A 20,622-nucleotide genomic window follows, 5' to 3' on the forward strand; every position below is an offset into this window, starting at 1 on the left:
ATTTTATACCACTCCATTCAAAGAGCACTGGCTGCCTCAGCTTGACTCATGTATAAGTTCATGCTTTTAACTTTGCAGGTTTGAATTTATGTCAAATGTCAGTGGTTAGACCTAGACTTGTAGCAAGGGAGGAGATACAAATAATATCACATTCTCAACAGGTTTTCATATAAAATAAGACTTAGGAGAAAAATAATTCTTAGTTGGGCCCATGACAAGGTCTGAAATATGAAAGTACTAAATGGTGTATCACACAGTGGTACATGACATGCTGAATTTTGAAACATTTGATTTGATTACTGACTTGTAGTTTGGGGATTTTGGCATGATTTGAAACTGGTAAAGACTTTCCAATGGGTCATTCACTTTGGACGTCTTATCACATACTGTATTTGATTTGTAATATAAATAATCAGGTCACAGAGCTACACATAATAGAAGAATGATGCTAAATAATTCTGTATGCCACATGAGACTAGATATTTTAAAAAGATGCTGTAGAGCAGTATTCAAGAGGGAAATGGTGGCACTGCATACAGGAATGATGCTAGGCTTGGCGATGCACTAAGGAAGCAGAAACCCTACTATCACTGAATGGAATGATGATTGGAATTGACCCCGATCCAAGACTAGCAGTCATATTACCGGGAACTTTTGCATAAGTGTATGACAGATGTAAAAGAGCAAACACGGGGTGAGTGTGTTCTAAGAGACAGGCTAAGCTGCAGCAGGAACTGGTGTGTGGCCCTTACGCTGCCTAGGATTAGCCAAAATGAGCTGTGGCGTGGGAATACTTGGGCATTGCAGTGTGTTTGAACCGGCTTTCTGATCTTCACTCTCCATCCATGCACCTCGGCACTGGAGCTCTTATTGTGTGTATTTCCAGCTAGAGGAAAACTGTTCTCCACTACAGATTTTGAGAGCATTTTTGGATTGCTTCTCTTTGATTGTCTTTACCATAAACCACCCAAGTAGTAGGCAATCAGTCACCTGCTGTAAAATATTGCCATCTCCAGGAAGCAGTTATTCTGCACCTGCAAAGCTTCCTATCGGTGTTCTTAAAAATCCAAAAAGCAGATGCAGTTGGGACCAGAAAAAAATTAACGATATAAAAAAGATACTAGGAATGATTTTCTTACTATATAATGAGAAATAATTGAAGATCTTTTACAAATCAGGATTGTTTTATAGCTAATGCAAAACTATGACATTTCCTAAAGTGGCCTCAAACATAACACCAGTGGATGAGATTAAAATTGACTCAGTTGCAACATAGAATTTGAAACTGTATCTTGCTTTTACCCCATGACAATAGCAAATTTATCAAGGAACAATAAGTTCAAAATGAATCAGCCAGTCTTTTACAAATAGTCAGTGATCTAACCTGAACTACTACCCAGAATTCTCTGAGGAACCAATTATTTCCCTCACTCGTAATAGGAAAGAGTGAGAAGAGACAGGGTGGCACTGGAGCCGCAAAGGAGTAGCTGGTTGTAGTAACAGTACTTAAAAGAACACAGCAGGTGTCAATGCATTATGAAGTTTAAAACTTGGCTTGAATGAATACTTTTTATTTTAATGCTACGTTTGTCAAATGCATGGCTATGGACTTTCTAATTTTGCAACAAAAGTTACACTTTTATTTATGCCATTTAAACAACCGACAAAGTAGAGCAGTAACAAAAACGTACTTATTTTAATTCCTATAGACTCTTTCCCATGTTTAGCAACAAACATATAATAATACAACAAATGGAAAATTATGAGGAGCCAACCCTAATACAAAACAAGAATCAATCCTTTCAAATACATGGATTTATGCCAGTGCCAAACTGATTTCTCAAGAACTCTATCATCCCAACCATCTACTTAACAAATGAGATTGTAATCATATAGAAATTTCATAAACAAAATTCTGTAATAAGCCCTCAGAATAATGAAAACACATAACAATTAAAAGCTAGTCTGGAAAAAAATAAACTGCCTCAGGTATTCCTTTTGATAAAGGAAATGTGTTATGGAAAACTTAATATGAGAAAGATCAGCTAAGAATTTCCACCATCAGAGGCCCAGTTGAAACGGTCACACTAACTAAACCAGGCGACAGAAAACTTGAACGCTGATAGTGACTGTAACTGTAATGGTCTAGCCAAGGAAGGAGAGAGAACCCCTTACAAAGTCCTTCAGAGAAGGACTGTGTGGATTAAAAAAAACCACTTTAGAAGCAACATCTATATTTCCATACACAAATCGCATTAGAAACTCACAGGCAGACATCATCACTGTAGGAGGCTCCACTGAGTAAGTGACCAGCCATATTCTGTAGCATATTTCTGAATCACCAGGTTCATGGTATTCACTAAAACCCAAGACAAATTTAGAGTCCTTGAACAAGATTACAAGAAGAACAAAATGAAAAACAGAACTGAAGGTGGCTAGCTGAATTCAATATTATGTAACATTACAGAGCATAAAAACATGTAATGTCTTTTACTGAAAACTCAATTTTCAACTAAGAAAAAATTTCCTTTGAAGTTTTCAGCTACGCTTTTTATTAGAGTTGATAAGGAATCCCAATATTTCTAAGTCTTGAACACTGGACTCTGTTTTGGAAGCGGTCCTGTTCACAGTTCTTTTTTAAGGTTCCCCAAAGACTCAGAGACATGCAGGGTTACCGAGGAAAAATCACTGCAACCCTCATTCAAGTGGCAAACGAATCATTTCACTGTGTGAAAAAAAGTCTTATGGAAAAAGAGGTATAGAGTTAGGCAAAATAAATGCTACATTCCACCGAGATCTCACTCTTAGTTAAAAAGAAGTCATATGACTGAAAAATGGGCAGAGTTCTAGGAAATAAACCTTTCTTAGATTAAAAGTTTAATGGGCTAATGGGCTAAAACACCAGAGGTTTTTGAAATCTAGCCAAGTCTCCTGCTTACAGTTCTCTAGATGATTCTACATGAACCATCGTTCTCCACTTCCACTCCTATTAAAATGATTTCTCAAGGTTCATAATCAAACAATATTTATCAAACAATATCTACTGCAGCTATCAGAAACTAAAATAATAAGCATGAATCACTGACTTTCCATCACCCTTTCATTAGCTATAATAAGCTGGGCTTGTTTTAATTTTGCTCAGGATTAAAACTAAACTGACTATATTATCTGCACTATTTTCCTACCAATGTGCTACATCACGCAGCCTTAAACTAGCGTTTTAACCCTCCTATCCAATTCCCACACACATTGAACAGGCTGTAGCCCTCTCACTCTCATTGACACGTGTTGCATGTTCTCTGTAACACTACAGGTGACAGACTGCACTGTTCCCCAACAGCATCGTTATTACAGGCAGTCCTGTGTATAGCAAATAATGTTTATTAAGCTTGTGAGTTGTAGCAGTATCTAAAACTTTCAATGCCCTTGAAAAACATGGAAGAGAGAGTGCCTCCTTGTGATATTGATACTACACAAAAATAAGCAAGAGTGGCCCATCTGAAATGCAAGGAATTCTGACATCTGCTTCAGTGGAGCTAGAACTTCAGCAGTGGCCTATGAATGTATCTACATGTAAACTGTTATCTTCCTAGGCTGTATGCTCTCACTCTGTGCAAACACTCACAGTAGAGAAGAAACAATGCCAAATTACTCAGGGCTCTGCCTTCTTTAAGAAACATATCCATATCCCTCCCCTTCACCCTTCTCCAACAAGGTAGGAAAAAAATCAGTATTGCAGACATGGCCTTATACATAGAGATACACAAAACTTTGATGATCAGAGGCATACCAAGACCTGACCTTCCCATCATACTGAGGTCCAAGTACTCATTTTACTTGATGTCACTATTCTTATGGTGGCTGCATAATCCTTTGTGCTTCCACAGACATTTGTCTTGTGCTACATAACAAACCCATGCAAGGTTATGTAAACAGCTGCAAGCAGCTTCTTTTGGGTCTTACCTTAAAAAACCCTGTCATTCAGTGAGAGTGTAAGGCTATCCAGATCTCCTCAGTTCACCATAATTTAGCATCACCTCCCAAAGGAGACAACAACCCACATGAGAGAAAAGCCTCTATGAACTTGGAGGAGAAGAGAAGGGTCATAATGTTCTTATCACAATGCCACAAATCAGAGGGGTAGATTTGTCGCCTTCTTATCTGTGACGATAAAGATGAGACCAGATGAACTTGCCTTGGCATCTTTTATGTTTTTTAAAGCACTTACCCATCTGTACTTCAGTTAGATTGTTATTCCCAACAGAATGCTGTGAAACTGTTCAAATAAAATATTTAAAAGTGTAGATCTGGTAATTTTATATTGTGAGTTATGAAACCTTTATTTAGGTTCTACCTTTTATTAAACTTCAGGGTTCTCCTACTGTCCCTAATGACATTATATCGCATCAAAACAAGACCGATGCTTTTTACTGGGAGCTGTATTGTTTCTTGTGACTTGGTAATGCTAATGTTTGAATTCTGAGTCCTCTTACTGCTGATTAAACCTCCGAAGACTACAGCAGAATTTCCGCTTCACTGCTAGAAAAGAAGAAAAACAGCACAGTTTGTACCAAAGAGATCACTTGAAGAATGTACGTAAGGTTACTGCATTTATGAATAAAGTAAAGCATTATCATTTTTAATAGGAATTAAACAGCTAGAGGGAGAAGTAGGGAATGCTGTGATCAGTGCAAAGGAAAACAATCTAACCATTTTAATTAACTGTATTTTAATAGCTTTAGTTATAATTGAATAATTTAAATACCAAGGGAAATAGTTAAATCTCCTAAAAGCCTTCTTTTTATTTACATTTTAAATACAGTTCATGGTGAAGGGATGGCACTGTGAGGGCTTAAAATAAATGGGTGGGGAAAACCTTACTAATTTCTGCAGCTGCTGGACCAACAGGAAATATTTATGGGATCTTAGTCATTGCTCTCTGCAGGAAATCCAGTCCAAAACCTAATGTATTTTCTACTCTTCCCCCTGCTTCCTCAAAATATTACACAATCCCTGGTGCTATTGCCCTTGACTATTATAATCATAAAATGCACAGGAAGATAAATGTGAAGTAAGGATCATCTACTCCAATTTTTTTACATATGCACCAGTGAAGAGGATCACGGCTGAAAATGGAACTATTGGTCAATGTAGTTTCATTTAGATGGATTAGGGTAAACTGACATGCATGCATTTCTCTGATATATAAAAATCAATACTGTACATAATACAGCCCTCCTCTACTATTTTTTTTCATGTCATCTGCAATGATGGAGATGATTAACTTATGTGGACAACAGTGCGGAGAACTATTGTTTCGTAAAGTTAATCTATTAAGTTGAGGCCCTTCCTTCCTCTGCACAGATTTTGCCTCTTCACAGTTCCATTTACTTCAGTTGCATTTACACTAGTTTAAGTGAGAGGGCCAGGAGTCCACATCTTTCATCACTCCCTCAGCCACTGAGATATCGAACTATCCACTGAGCCCACTGTCCTGCCTGTGGTAGCAGCCCAAGACAAATGCTTATGGAAGAACGGGGCAAACACACAATGATATCTCTGTGATATGATCACTTGGCATTCAGCAATTTTTGCATCTTAGGGACTTTCTGAGCCAGAGGGACTATTTCTGTGTTTAAATAATCTAAAACAGAGATTTCTTCCAATAATTTGTCTACATGACTTTTCAAAATGATGCAAACTTTTCATATCTCAAGTGCCTACTGTGAAGCATCTTACGGTATCTCTGTCATCTCTCTTATAAAAAGGAGCCTTTTGTTGTTTAGACCCTGACATCCCCTGAGGCCAGGATGAAGGATAATTTTCTAATCACTTTTCCAAGCTGGTTGGGATTTTATAGACCTCTATCATATCCCCCCTCACTTTTCCAAACTGAGGAACTCTAGTCTACTTAATCTTTCCTTTCTTCAAAAGCTCTTCCAGATCTTTGATCATCCTTTCACATACCTATATGTCTCTAGTTCTCCTAAAACCTCTTCAGAAAAGGGAAAAATGTAACTGCACACAGCATTCAAAACTGGGTGTACCATAAATTTTTACATTAGCAAAATCATATTTTTGTTTTTATTTCTCTGTTTCTTTTTTAGATTGTATTTAAACTATAGAATTTATTATGTACATACAGCATTTGGTAAGGACAAAGACAAAAGGTGGCAATAACACCATGCCTGGAAATAATTAAAGTAATATGCATAAATTAAAATATAAGTACATTTCCTTCAAAATATGTAAACACAAACACAATCAACTTATGGCCAGGTCTTATTACCTTTTACTAGGTGTTACTAATGGCTGTATTGACTATGTGGGATTTCAGTCAGAATAGGGTGTTACTTAATGGAATCATTTAGTAAGTACTCAAAAAGCTTGATCCAAACAGCACCCTATAAATTTTGATAGGCTCAGATTTCTAATTCTGCCTCATGTATCTGGAAATGTGAAAGGAAGGATATTGAATTTCAATGTTATTTTAATTCTGTGCCTGAAATGCATTAGGTGTCTTACAGGCAAGAAAAGAGACTGGATTCTATCTCAAAATGCTTCCAATCTAAACATGTAAATTTGATTAAGAGGTTGGAGGGTGGATCCAATGTAAAAACAAGATGATCAATCTGGCATGGTTGACATTTTTCATTAGAGGATATTTGGCAATATTGTAACTTTAAAAATTTAGTTCTTCTAAACGTTCTCAGATCTCTGACTCCTAAAGACCTTAATCCCTCATAATCATCAAGGTTAACATTATCCCTAGTTTTAGTTTTCTTGCCCTCATTGTTGGAAAAGTCATGACAAACTGTGTTGCTATAGCATGCCATACATTTGAGCAAATCCAGGGAATCGAACTGCCTCTGTTCCCACAGATGTCAAGCTGTTATGTATCAGGCAACTCTTACAGGATTTCAAAGCACATTTGACTCTCCCAATGTGGAGAATATGGTGTGTACATCTAATCTAATGTGCATCTTACTGAAAAATAAAATAGCAATAACGGTTTCTGCAGTCCCAACTCTGGCTTGAATTTCTCATTGATCTCACTGAAAATTTTTACTAATTTTAATGAAACTCTGAAAAATTTAAGAATGCAACTGAGCTTTCCAGAGAATCAGTTATGACATAGTATTTTGAATCAAACTCATGGAGAGTTAAGTTTGCATATATTCAACACGGAATATCATGAAAATTATGCTCTTATTGTCATTTAAAGCTTCCTGACATTTGAAATTCACAATAAAAAACACAAACATGAAAAAAGAAAACCTTTCAAAAAGCAATGAGGAAACTGAGGCAAGAAAAATGATAACACTAATTTATTATTTAGCATCCATCTGTGTATACCTAAAATAATTTTGTTAGAAAACCTGGGCAAACCTCAGCTGCCCACGTGACCCGAAGACAAGGCTGCCCACATATTTGGAGCTTTAGGAAAGAATGTGGTAACACAGCTGAGGAATGTGGAAACGGGGAGTCAACACTAATCCTGGGGACCAAGGGTTTCTAATGATGTGACAGCAAGTATCCCACATTTCTCAATCAGATCATGACAATCTACCAGTTACATTATACACAAAAAGACAAATACAACCAAAAAGTGAAGAGGAAGATGCAGTCTGGCTACATGGCTAGTATTGATTTATGTGACTCAGAGCACAGACTAAACCAGGCATTGTTGATATGGGTGCTATAATTCTCTGAGCCTTTTTGTAAATCTGCACAACCATCTACTATCTTATTGATTAAAGTTCTGCGATTTTCCCCTTCCTTCCCTCCTTCAAATTGCTTGGGTATCAAACAATACTCTTGTTAGGGACCTGGCCTAATCCCTGATGACACATCTGGTAGGTGTGAGTGGCACTCATTAGAATATGCTCTCCAGTAAATGATCTGCTGAGGTCCTGACAAAATAAATGCTTATTTTCATTATCCATCATTTATTCCTTGCCAGTTCAAATGCACATCCTCCAAGGAATGGCTTCTATCCAAACTGACATCTGAATTACAGTCAAGCACGATGCCAGATTTTGGTTGTTGACATGAAAGTGCACATTTAAAAGTGGAAAACAGAAATAGCTATCTACAATATAGAAAGAGCACCAAAGGTGAGGGCAGTGGAAAGAAAGGAATAGTATAATTAGTTACATAAATGGATGGTTGCAAGCAGAGGACCAGTAAAGAGAACGAGGAGTAAGAAAAAATAGCAGCAGAGTTTGAAGAGCCTAGCTGGGGACCGTTTAAGAGAACTCCATCTATCAGTGAAAGCAAAGAATAGAAATAGAGTGATAAGAGCTAACTGGCTTCATTATTAGATTGTCCAGCAATCTGTTAGCAGTATGTACAGCTAATTTCATACAAAGTCTACATCTCTGTCTTTTGCAGCTTGCCAGTAACTAGGAAAGGGATGCAAAGAAAAGATAATCAGGGAGAATGCTTATAGATCTGTAGTTACCATTAGTAGGGGAAGTTGGACAAGCTGAAAATAAGTATATGATTCTTTTTGACATGAAACTAAGAGTAATGAAAGAATGTTTACAGTATGACTCTTTCTCATAGAGGAGAAAAATATATGACCTAAGCTGTATGACAGATGTCAAGAAGACTGATGTGTGGGTTAGGAAGATCCTTTTAATGACATGCTTGCAGCAGTTGGAAACAACTTGTCAGATTAATAGCAATTCTTTTTACTGCAGATCAGCCCAAGGAAATTGAAGTTCTGCCTCAGAAAAAGCAGAGGGAAGAAAGAGTTGCCTTACCACAAGCAAACAAATCACTTTATTAACATGAGAGCAAAATTTAGAGTGAAGGCTTTCATCTTTACTGTCTTCAAAGTTCAGGGTGCAGTGGTACATGTTCATCTATTTCAGTGAAACGATTTGGACCATGATATTTACTCTTCAGTGATAGTCATCCACTGCACCTATGCTTCAAAATCCCTAGTGAGCGGATAGATAATACTAGATCATTTTAACAGTTTTGAAAGCAAGGCACAGAGAGACTAAGGGACTTGCCAAGGTCATGCAGTAACTCAACCAAGTCTCCTGTGTCCCATTCAATGCCCTAATTACAAGATCTTCCATTTTCCTTTGTAGTGAAACATGAGATTTGCAGGGTGGGCTGTTGTGTTTGAGTTAAGAAACCACGTAGGGTTTCTTACAATCTAGGTCAAGAACATGGCAGAGAAGAAAGTGGGAGATTTTTTGCTCCTTCATGTACCATAGTGTGATGTTCAGAGAAACTCCTAAGGCGCTTAAAGGAATAACATTAAGTAGGACTAAAGCAAACCCTAGAGAGTATTCACAACAGGATAGTACTTGGATCCTCTGGCTCTCAGGTACAGCATGAAAGCTGAGATGTCTCTTCCCATTTTGGGTGTTTTTTTATAAGAACTTATACCATCTAGCATGGTAATCAGACTAAAATTCAAAGTCCTTGGTTAATTCTGCTTATTTAGTTCTTCCACAGTTCCAGCTGCAGTTGCTATTTTGCCTGATTTCCTTTCCTACTTGATAGTTTGATGTTGCAATGCATTCTTAAACAGATGGCTGCACTTCAGAGGCAGGTGACTTCCCCAGAAAGGTCGGCAGTAACACAGAATCCTTGAAGATGGAAATAATTATTTAAATGTATTCTTTTCTTTAAAAGAAAATGAATACATGATTTCTGCAGATCTTTTCCAGTAGTTATTCTTAAGTCTCCACTCACCTAGTACTTCAGGAGTTTTTCTTCCCTTCAGAATGAAGATCTGATATTTTCATTCCTTTCTCACAACATATTTTTTATTGTTTGTGTGACAGTAGATGCTGGAGCATTCAGTAGAGATCAAGGCCCCCTTATGCTGATCTCGACACAGGACATTCTCTAAAGACAGTGAGTGAAAGGTAAATAGATCTTATGAGTGAAAGGATTTTTTCAAGGCAATGCAACAAATCAGCAGCGGACAAAGAAACAGTACCTGAAATATCTCAACTTAGTCTTAGGGTACATGTTGTGGATACAGATGTTAGAAATATACAGTCAATGCTTACATTTGTACTGTAAATCTCAGATCAAGTTCACAATGCAGTTTTCTCATTTTTTCATGGCTCTTTTTTTGAAAGAGGAAAAGTAATTATTTAATGCATTTTTTCTAGAAAACCTCTTGTTTTCTCAAATTAGTGACTTAAGCAACATTTTTTTACAAAAAGGTCTACTTTAGCTTGGAGAAAGTGGAAATAGTGAATAAAAGTTCTATGCTTAGATCTGCATTTTAATGGCAGTCTCTGTACCACTGATGAGTCTCATATCATAGTTATGACCTATTATTATGTACCACTGAAAGTTCATTGCATTTCTCTTTAATTAGTAAAACATGCATTAAAAGCATGACAGGAAGTGACTACGAAGTATTTAATGAATCAAGTCAAACTGGACTAAATGCTGATGTAAACAACAGATAAAAATAAATCTTCTGAAGATTAAAACCTACTTTCATACTTAGCTTTGAGGTTTATCTTAGCTTTTGTCATTTCCATGTAATGAAAATTTCTTTTGGGGCAAAACCCATCCCCTAATAAGTTTACATAATGTATATTTGTGATAAGGGAATGATATTGCAGAATGATTTTTACTATTTAAAAAATGGAATCCTTCTAACTGGCTATTATTTTAGAAGTAACATTTTCTTGCCTTCTGGCAAAATATCTCATTTATAGATCACACCAAATGGAAGATGAATCTTGTCAAAAGTCAAAGCATAAAATGTCAATTACAGAGCTCAAGGTCTTACTCCAGGCTGTATCATACTATTTGTATGTCACATTAAACAGGTCACTTAGACTCACACATTTAAAGACCAATGTTAATTATCATTACAAGTTGAGGTTTCCCCAACTGGAACGTGAAGAGTAGGAAGACACTGTATGTTTTAAACAGACCTCACAGTAATTGTAAGCCACTTATGCTATGTGGTCATGAAAAAGGTAAATGCTTTTAGGATATATTAGTCTTACTATTTCCAGCAGAAGTGGGGAAGTATAAATTCCATTGCACAAAGTGCATGTACAACTTATTCTGTCATGCTGAACTGTCCACATTCAAGAAAGATTAATTCAAATGCAACAGGTATACAGAAGGGTTTTAACATCACTAGGAAGTTCAAGCTCCTGTCTGCCAGGAAAGATGAAAAGAGCTCGGCTTGTTTATTCTTGAGAAAATTAAGAGATAATTGTGCTCTATAAATATATTAAAGGAGTCAAAGCTGGCAACAGCAAAACTTTCCATACTTAAGTAGAAAGTTGGTATAAGAAAAAGCAGTCGTGAACTGACCAGGAAAGCTTCAGCTGAAACATAGATGTTTCAGCCACTAGAAAAATGAGGTTTTCTAATGGAGCAAAACAGGTGGTTTAAAGATGGAGTTTGATAAGCCTATGAACAAGGTTATATGATGTGGCTGCTCTAATAGCAGCAGAGTGGACCCGACCTAGAAGTTCAGTTACTGACAGTGTTGTATTTTCTCTTTAAAGTGCTTCAAGACCTATGAAATCGGGATGATGATCTGATGTTTCCTCCTTGAGTAGACCTATAAGAATGCTCAGATCCTGTAGTGTTGACTACCATACTGAAGATTATACCGAATCATATGCTGCCTCATTAACCCATAAATCAGATTAGTAATAACTCAGCAATACTACAGTACACAAACTGGCCAGACTATTTATTATGAACAATTTATTTGTTTAATTCAGCCAGATTTTTTAGTTCTGAATCATGAATCTGAATCTGCCAACACACATAAATTCACTAAGCTCATTATGGCAGCACAAGTATTTTCCTAAATATCATTATTTAATAGGGTCCAGGTAAAATTGTGAGGTGATATGAAGCTTGCAATATCAGTACTGCATTACCTTCATGGACATATAGATAATACAGGTCCTAGGACACTCAGTCTCATTCTTCTACATAAACCCAAATTCTCTACTAATATTTGAAAAATTTACCCCAGACAAAGTTTGTAAGTCAATAGAAAGACTCCCAAACTTCAGAATAATCAGCACAATACAAGGAAGACCTTTTATACATGTTCATTTCACTTTTCAACCACATATAGAGAAAAATAGCCATTAAGATAAGCTCTATTATGTTAGCTGATATATGGAGGCAAGAAATAGTGATATGCAATTTTGAGCATGATGACTATTTGATGGGATTGTTCTACATTGTTTATATGAAACTTTCAGTCTATGCTTGCAAATTTAATTTATGGAAAATGCCTAGAGTGTTTGACAGATGCTATAAAATCAAAATGAAATAATTAACTAGAGATTGGAATAATAGGTCTAAGGACAAATACATGAAAAGAGCAATCAAGTGATTCAAGGTGGGGGAGCAGGGAGAAGCAAAAGCCATGCAACAGTGGGCTCTGTCTAGTTAAAGTTTTAAAAAGATGACTGAAGAGTGGACTCATTGCTATGAATAAAGTATTTTCAAAAGGAAGAAAAGGCTTTACAGATCTAAAAGATGGAGACATCAATATTTAGGTGGCTAAAAGGCACACAGTTTGACCACTGGTGAAGATTTACCATTGGAACAAACTGTCATGGCCAAGAATGACCCACTTGATGCTCTCAGATTAAGATAAAAAGCTTTTTTTGAAGATACACATTGTTTAAATGCAAGTTAAAGCAAACAAGTTACTTGGCTGACTACAGTTAACTACGTAAAGCACAACGGTCTGTGAAATAAGGAGGTCAGATTATAATGTAAAACTTGAAGAGACCATTGTAATTACTTTCTGTGTAACATAGGCTATAGGTATTTTGTGACTCAGACAACTGACAGTCCTTCAGATTAAAGCATTAATAAACCAGTCTATGATCTACACAGCTTATGCACACCCTCTTGAAATGAAGGCCTGCCCACCTAACAGGATCAGGGCCTTAAATTGCACTGCTACATACTTTCTGCCCCTCTTGCATCACTGACAGCAGTCCCATTATATTTTAATGGCAGCAGTAAACACAAATAGGAGGTAAATTGCTGATGCAGTCACTATGGCAGATAATATTTGAGTTTCTTTACAATAACTGCAAGGCAGAGCTTGAAGACAATGTAATGGAATTTGTTAAATAATACAAGATGACAGGGAGGCAGCCACTGCAAAGCAATTGCACCCTACGGTTCTTGCGAGGCACGAGGCAGAATGAAATGCCTCCCTGGTTCCTGCAGGCATGATTATTTATAATCAAGCCCACCCCCTGCAGCTGCTGTTTGCCTTATAAAATATACTTCATTGTCCTGTGGCGAAGAAAGGAATTGTCATTCTTTACTAATTAAAATACAAAAGGTGGCAGTTTAAACTGATTAAGTAACAGCTTTGGTAGACCTGTAACATTTAACATGAATTAGTCCAGTAAAGCCTGCTGGCCCTTTCACTTTATATGGTCTGAGACGCTGCTGTCTGTTATAACTGACAGCTGAGTAATACATGAGATACAGCCTTATTCTGGGCTTCTAAAACTAGGTCCTGTGGCTTGGTGGGGCACTTCAAGGTCCTTTTCAATAAAAGGCCCCATCACACCTTACAAAAAAACTTAAAAAAAGAATAAAAAATTAAAAGCCCATTTTATTTTCTCCTTAAAGCAAGGAAGGGTAGGTCTGTAGTACCTACAGTATACCTGTAGTATAGTATAAAAAAAACCCCAAACAACAAAAAACATTGAATCACCATGAGCAAGAGAGCCAAAATGCTGTCAAGTGCTGCCTGACTTTTATGAATAGATCCTGTCCTCAGAAATATTACCGTAACCTGGGTGTTTTACCAAACTCAATAAAGTGACATTGATATGGACAAGGACCAGGTAGCTGGCTGCAGACAGCTGCACGGGTTCCTAGTCAGCCAACCGGTTGCCTTGGGCTATGCAGTCTGCATCGCATCGAGAAGGAGGAGACATTTTCCATCAGTGGCTTTGTAACTTCTGTGGTTTAAATGGCTTCCCTTGCCCCTCTTGGCTGCTTATCACAGGCATTTGTAATAAGTATTTTGTCAGATGCTGTTTTCCTCCTGAACTTGCTGTACAGTCGAAATAGATTTCTGATACCTGTCATTTACCTAGGAAGAGACAGTGAAGCTATAGTTGTGGGATTACGATGTCTGCACAGCACAGGATAAAGCAAAAAACACAATGAATCAAAGAAAAACTTCCTATATGTATCCAGATACATTTAACAGCAAAATGAATATAGACATCAAGTAGAAAAACACCAGAATATAATTGGGGGGGGGGCAGTTTCCATAGACGTTCTCTTTTGCACCAGAGTGTAAGTATTGTTTCAAAACAACCGTAAGAGATGTGCTCCTTATTACAATGAAAAAACCCCAGTGACTGACAGAACAACAGTTTGAGGAAAAACAGAGTTATGTAAACAAAGTTGCTTGGGGGTAGCTTTACTGTTTCTAGCATATGGTTGCCCACTATTTCTTATAAGCTCACATAGTTGTTACAAATCTGTTATCCCTAATAAATAACTTCTTAGTTTCATAACTATAGCATTATGTGATTGCCCATTTGGGAAGAATGCAGGCTCAGCACAGCTGAAGATGTTTTCTCAGGTAGCCTGCTACGAACACGACAGCCAAATAATGCCAGAGACTAAAATGAACTCAACTCACAGGATTACTTTCTAATGCTGTTTTTCAAAATGCCCTTGATCAAATCATAACAAAGTTTCTGTACTATTAGAGTTTCTGTTACAGGCTGTAGAACCTCTCCATCAAGCAATAGCCTGAAAGCTGCTTTTAATTCACCAGACAGATTTAATCTTTCAAATGACTACCCTGTTCTCCCCCTCCTCAACCTTTCCTGTAGTTTCTCAGATAACTCTCCCCCCACTAATGGGGCATTGCACACTAGAGTAGCAGCTTTCCCTGTGATCCAGTTTTAGAAAGTTTCACCTGACACCGCTTAGACATAAGGGACAAGAAGGGCAATTTTCCTTGCCAGGAAGGGCACACAATTTTATACCACTCTAGCATGAAGTTTCATGACCAGTCATGGCCACCAAAGGTGAATGGAGACTAACTTCCCCAGCATTTAAGAGGACAGTCGGCTGGGACTCCTTTACTCTTTGCTACCTAATAGAAACAAGACCTCAACAGAAGGCTCTTTGCTTAATATCGCCAACAGCCTAACTCAAACATACCATTTATCTGCCTACAGATGGAAGTTCAAAGGGAAAGCCTAAAAAAACTTTGCTCAAAGTTTGAACCGAATAAAGAGAAAAGGGCAGGAAAAGGAGGGTGTTTTTCTTTTTAGCTCATGTTTTCCCCTACTCTCCCTCACAAAGCATCTAACCCCTAACACAAGCCAAATCAACCCCTTGGAGCACCTCCCTTTTACAGAGTGCTGGGGAACTACTTAATTCTTGACAGCTGGGTCAGCCCAGCAAGGCTGGAAATCCTGGTGCTTAGGGGATGCAGCTGTGGTCTCCCTGCCAGTGTGTGTGTGTGGGGGGGGTGTTAACTCTTTCCAAGCCAGTCTCTGGCCCAAATCCACACACAGCATCAGATCATAAAACGAGATCACACTGCACACACATCTAAATACTAGAGTGCTCTGCAAATACTTTATTACAAAAGTATTTCTTGAGTCTATGTCACTGGAAGTCTTCCTCACAGAAGATCTGTCACATTTTGTTGTCTGCAAATTATGTTTTCTGAGCTATTTTTGCTCTGAGCTGATATTTAGCTGAAATCCAGCCATGCTGGGTAAAAAAAGGAGTCAAATACTGAAAAATACTCAACAGTCAATACTAAAATCTCTGTACCACTTGCAACTGGACAAGAAAAGAAACTATATGAATCTATAAAACCAAGAGAAGTTAATGAGAAAGTGATATTGAATCAAATTAGCAACCTGGGGCCAACTTCACCTAAATCTTTGCTCCATGAAACCTTTTGACTTTGTGGGGTTACGTGTCAATTTAGCTAAGTCCAGCCTATTTGGTATGATGAAAAGCAATATAGGATTGGGAACCTGGCAGCTGAAATGACATGTATGACACACAGCCCCTTCATTTATTCATTTGGTTATGGTGCAGTGGCAGCAGGAAGAACGCCTCACCCTCCTCACATCTCTGGGTGAGCCTAGGCTGGCTGCAACCACCCCAAGCACGTTTTCCCACCACACACTGCGTACTGCACTTATTTTCCACAATCTTGATCCAAGGCAACCTCTGTATATGTTCACTATGACTGGCTCTCTAGGCCATTAACTGGCTGCATAAGCAGCGAAAGGTGCACAGACATAATGGTTGTTCTCCAAATTGTTCCCCATGCTGCAGGAGTTGTACAAGGCCACTTGGCCCACTCCTCCCACCAGCTCACCCCTTCCACTGGCACAGTTACAGAACCTGCTATCAGTTGCAAGCACGGAGCCTTAGGTCCTGGTTTTGCCATTTACTGCATGCAGGCAAAACTACTGTGTCTGTATGCAGTGAGGTATAAGACTGGGACATAATGGTGTAGGTACGCAAAGGGGATTTATATAAATATATATGTGTGTGTGTGTATGTATGTATGAAACAAATATATGCATCTCAACATATATCAAGTTATAATTGGTTCTATAACCAACAATGACATTTTATTAATTTTTCAGGTAAAATTACAACAAAGTAATTTTATTAAGCAATGTACAACATCTCTAGCAACATTATAATAATGGTAATCCCAATTTTTAAAGATGATAGAGCTGCAAAAACCTGTTAAGAATCATGACAAATGAAGATCTGTAAAAATATTCAACTGTTAGAATTGGGGTATACACAACAAAAGATTTGAAGAGACAGGCACTTCAGAGAATCACAGATAGATGGGAGGGACCTCTGGAGGTCATCTAGTCCAACCTAACCACTCAAAGCAGGATCACTAGATCTCACCAACACTAGATCGGGTCAAAGACAGTTTTTCCTAGCTGAGTCTTCAAAGCTATCTCCAAGAATAGAAATTCTACAGCTTCTCTGGACAGCCTGTTTCAGTTTGCACTACTCCACTGAAAAACTCTTCCATAAACTTTTTCCACAAACTTTTTCCATGTGACTGACATTGCAAAGGAGAAAAGCTGTTAGTGAATAAACAAGACCCAGACAAACATCACAGTCTTGTGGATGAGAGAATATAGCCTTCCACATGTATGGTATATATTATTAAGAATGTAATATTTGTCAAATATTATCATGCAGCAACCACTTGGAATTTGCATTCAGACTACAGGTGAGGGTACTTGTGGCAATGTGGCTGCCCAATACCACCACGTGCAATGGCTGATATTTTAATCATGACCACTCACTGAGAACACTGTTGTCCAGATATAAAACAAAAAAGGTCTAAGTGATTAATCTTATTTATTTATTTATAAGATTTTGAGCACTTGCCAAAACAGAGGATTTTCTAATTCCATTTTCTGCTTAAGAAATCTCAGTCTGGTTAATCACATACTGAATCAAAGGCAGAAATTGGGTCCCCTGTTCTGTCCTCTCCACCATGTGCTGCTTAGTAAAAAAATCAGGAGTATTACTAGGACGATTTTTAAATGGCATTGTACTAGATTGCAAGCTCTGTGCAAATTCATGAAGAACCAGAAAGTAGGCAAAGAGGATACAAGTCCAAACCAAGAGTAGGGACTCCCCATTTTAGAGCCTATTGAGCCACGTTCATCCATTTTATTTTTAATATAATCGTTACATGTTGGAAGCATTCAAGTAAAATATAAGATCCCCTGATTCTTTGGAAGAAAAACCTGGCAACAGCAAGCAGAAAGTTCTCAAAGCCAGGAGTTTACAAGATTCCCAAAAGTGTTACTTTTAAGAAATGGGTATGTTTTTCATTCAGTTGATTTTCATATGAAAAATGTTCACAATATGAGCTATGCAAATCATAAGAAACTAGGTGAATGCAAGACCACAGACATGTACAGCTTATCCAGAGGCTTCTAAAGCAACTACAGTTACTATTGTACTCACAAAACATTCCAGCATGCCCAAACCACAAATGTTTGGTTGGTTGTTCCTTAATTAGAAAATTATAAAGCCTATCGTTCAGAAATCTTTTAAATCTTTTGGAAAGCTACTGATGTTTGCATTAAAGGGACATAGAGAAGCCCCATCTGCTACTGGTACTTCATTATGTTTGGTGCTGTGCAGAGCAACCAGAGGCACAGAGGTCATGGTTTGCCTTCAAGCATACCTTTTTCAGAGGAAATCCAGGAAAATAAGCTATGTTGTCTGACTATCACTTTGATACCGTATTTGCTAGACCAGAGAAGCACAGGTCATAACACTGGAAATGGCCTCCTGTGTTATGAAATCCAGTCTCTCAGTATCACAAGCACCCATATCACATTGCCCTTTTCCTAAAGGTATCAACCTCTAACATAAAGTTAATTAGACTTCTAATTAGTTTTATTCTACCTACAGGGCTATTCCAGGACCTCTCACTTAGGTAGTAAAACCCTCTTCCAATTTCCAGCCTATTTTTCTTCTTGGCAAGCTTAATTTAGTTAGCTCTTCTGTCTCCATGATATTTACCCCCACTAAGTAGATTGCACCATATAGTGCAATCACATCACCTACAAGGGGAGTGTATAGACTAAAAAAAACAAGCCTAAAATAACCTCTCAGTCCCTCATTATTCCACTGGTCCTTCTATGTACACAAAAGTTTTCAAAGCAATATTCTTATTCATTGTGTTGACTTTTGGCCTTTAATAAAACACAGACACAGACACACACACACACACACACACACACACACACAAACATAGTTCCCAGAGTTTCTAAGGCTAATACTGCTCAGCCTTACGGGCTACCAGCTCTAGCTCCTTGCCTGTATACAAGCTATGCAATATCTGAAGCTGCTGAGACCTTCATGGCAAAAATAATCCCAGGTGTGTATGTGTCCTTACTGGAAGAGCTGATCTCACATTGGTAATGGTAGCAGTGAAACATTTTTCAGGAAAAGCCCAATAACCAAATATTTATTAAGGAAAAAAAAACAAATCAGCTAACAGCCGCAATGAAAATCTATGTTATTTAGAAATAAGCAGCAGTGTTTCACTAACACACAGCAGACACCCTGCTATGTAATACCTGCTTTAGAACTAGGGAATCTGCCACTAGTTCATTAGTGGTTTTCCCTGCTGATTAATGGTGGTAAATTGGTGCAGATCAAATCAGAATAGCCAAATCATCTCATACCATTCTAAAAATATCAAGGTTAGCCCCTTCCTAAAAGGGCCATGTATGTAAGCTCATGAAAAGAAATGTTCTTATGATTGCTGTACTCACCAGGAGACAAAACACAGAGCACGCAGCTTTTATTCAGATGTAAAAAGAAGGCTGTGTTACCCTATAGTCAGCCATTTGCATGATGATGGAGAAAATGAAAGAAACACCTGTGGAAAGCAATTCAACAACTTGCACTAGAAAAATAGTCTGATACTGTGCATCTAAGCTTCAGTTGTAGATTTATGCTTCAGGTGGATTGTGTTACATCTCTGAATCTCCTTCTCTTGGGAGGGGGTAAAAGTGGAATTGGATTTATATCTCTGTGTTTTCTGAACCAGACACTAGCTAATAATATAGGAGTCTAGGTACAGAATGACATTAAAGGCTGTGAGTATTTGATGTTAATCAATGGATGGCTGTCTCAGTGGGAGTTTGCCCATTTCTGCCTTAAAAGCTAAATTGCTACATCTAGCTATGCTGGGCAGTATTGAAACAAGCAGTCAATACTTTCTTCCAGAATCAATATATAAAAAAGTAACTCGATGCAAGCGACCTGAGCAACGTATTAGGAGGAAGAAAGTGAGAAGCAGTCTTGTCTCGTGTATTATGCCTCATGCTGGTTAACCAGATGAAAACATACACCTGGTAAGAGGACACAGTATTTCAAAGAGTGATTCCTTGACCCAGAATTGTCTATGTAAACTCCTGAACAGTAAGACTGAAGATTAAAAGCAGAGCAGGCAGATATTCCCTCTTCCCATTGACACCTGATACAGAAAAGCACTTAATCATTTGCTTAAGTCTATCCCAATTCAGCCAAGCTGTTAAGCATATGTTTAAGTGCTAGAAAGTCAATAGGATATAAGCATGCGTTTAACTGCTTTACAGAAAGGGGCAGTTTGCTGCTCAGGGTACGAAAGATGTGCCATGAAGCACTGCTTTCTGCGTCGGTCTTTGTCCAATAACAAATCCAGCTTTAATGGGGGGAGTTGGATCCCTTTGTGTCCTTAAAAGCAGGGACTGCTAAAGTTGTCATCTCTGAGAACTACTGAGTGCTGCAGGTCTTCCTAGTTCGTAGAATAATCCCAGAGGAAAGAGAGGGGAGTGGAAAAGCCCTTGAAAAAATACCATTAGCCAACTTCCATCCAAAGGTGGAAGATTCCCTTGTTTAGTCTCCTTACAGCCTCTGCTGACCTTCGCCATTAATCCAATATTTCGGGAGCAGTAGAAGGCACTGGCTGTTGTTCTGATGGGAGAATATATGAGAGTCTTGCTGATATGCTATGATGCATGTCCAGGAAGCAGCTGAGGTACAGCAAGAGCTGTAGAATTTGATAGACTGAGT

General features: G+C 38.0%; 1 long non-coding RNA gene across 1 annotated transcript in view; it reads right to left on the minus strand.

The window, feature by feature from the left end:
• LOC106498927 (uncharacterized) overlaps nucleotides 1–20,622 on the minus strand; it is a 292,560-nt gene that overhangs the window by 39,948 nt on the left and 231,990 nt on the right. The window contains exon 6 of the long non-coding RNA XR_001295072.2: nucleotides 9,718–9,873. This is a non-coding gene — a long non-coding RNA (uncharacterized lncRNA). The remainder of the gene's footprint in view (nucleotides 1–9,717; nucleotides 9,874–20,622) is intronic.

Source organism: Apteryx mantelli, chromosome 7 (genome assembly GCF_036417845.1).
Source record: "Apteryx mantelli isolate bAptMan1 chromosome 7, bAptMan1.hap1, whole genome shotgun sequence".
Classification (NCBI taxonomy): domain Eukaryota; kingdom Metazoa; phylum Chordata; class Aves; order Apterygiformes; family Apterygidae; genus Apteryx; species Apteryx mantelli.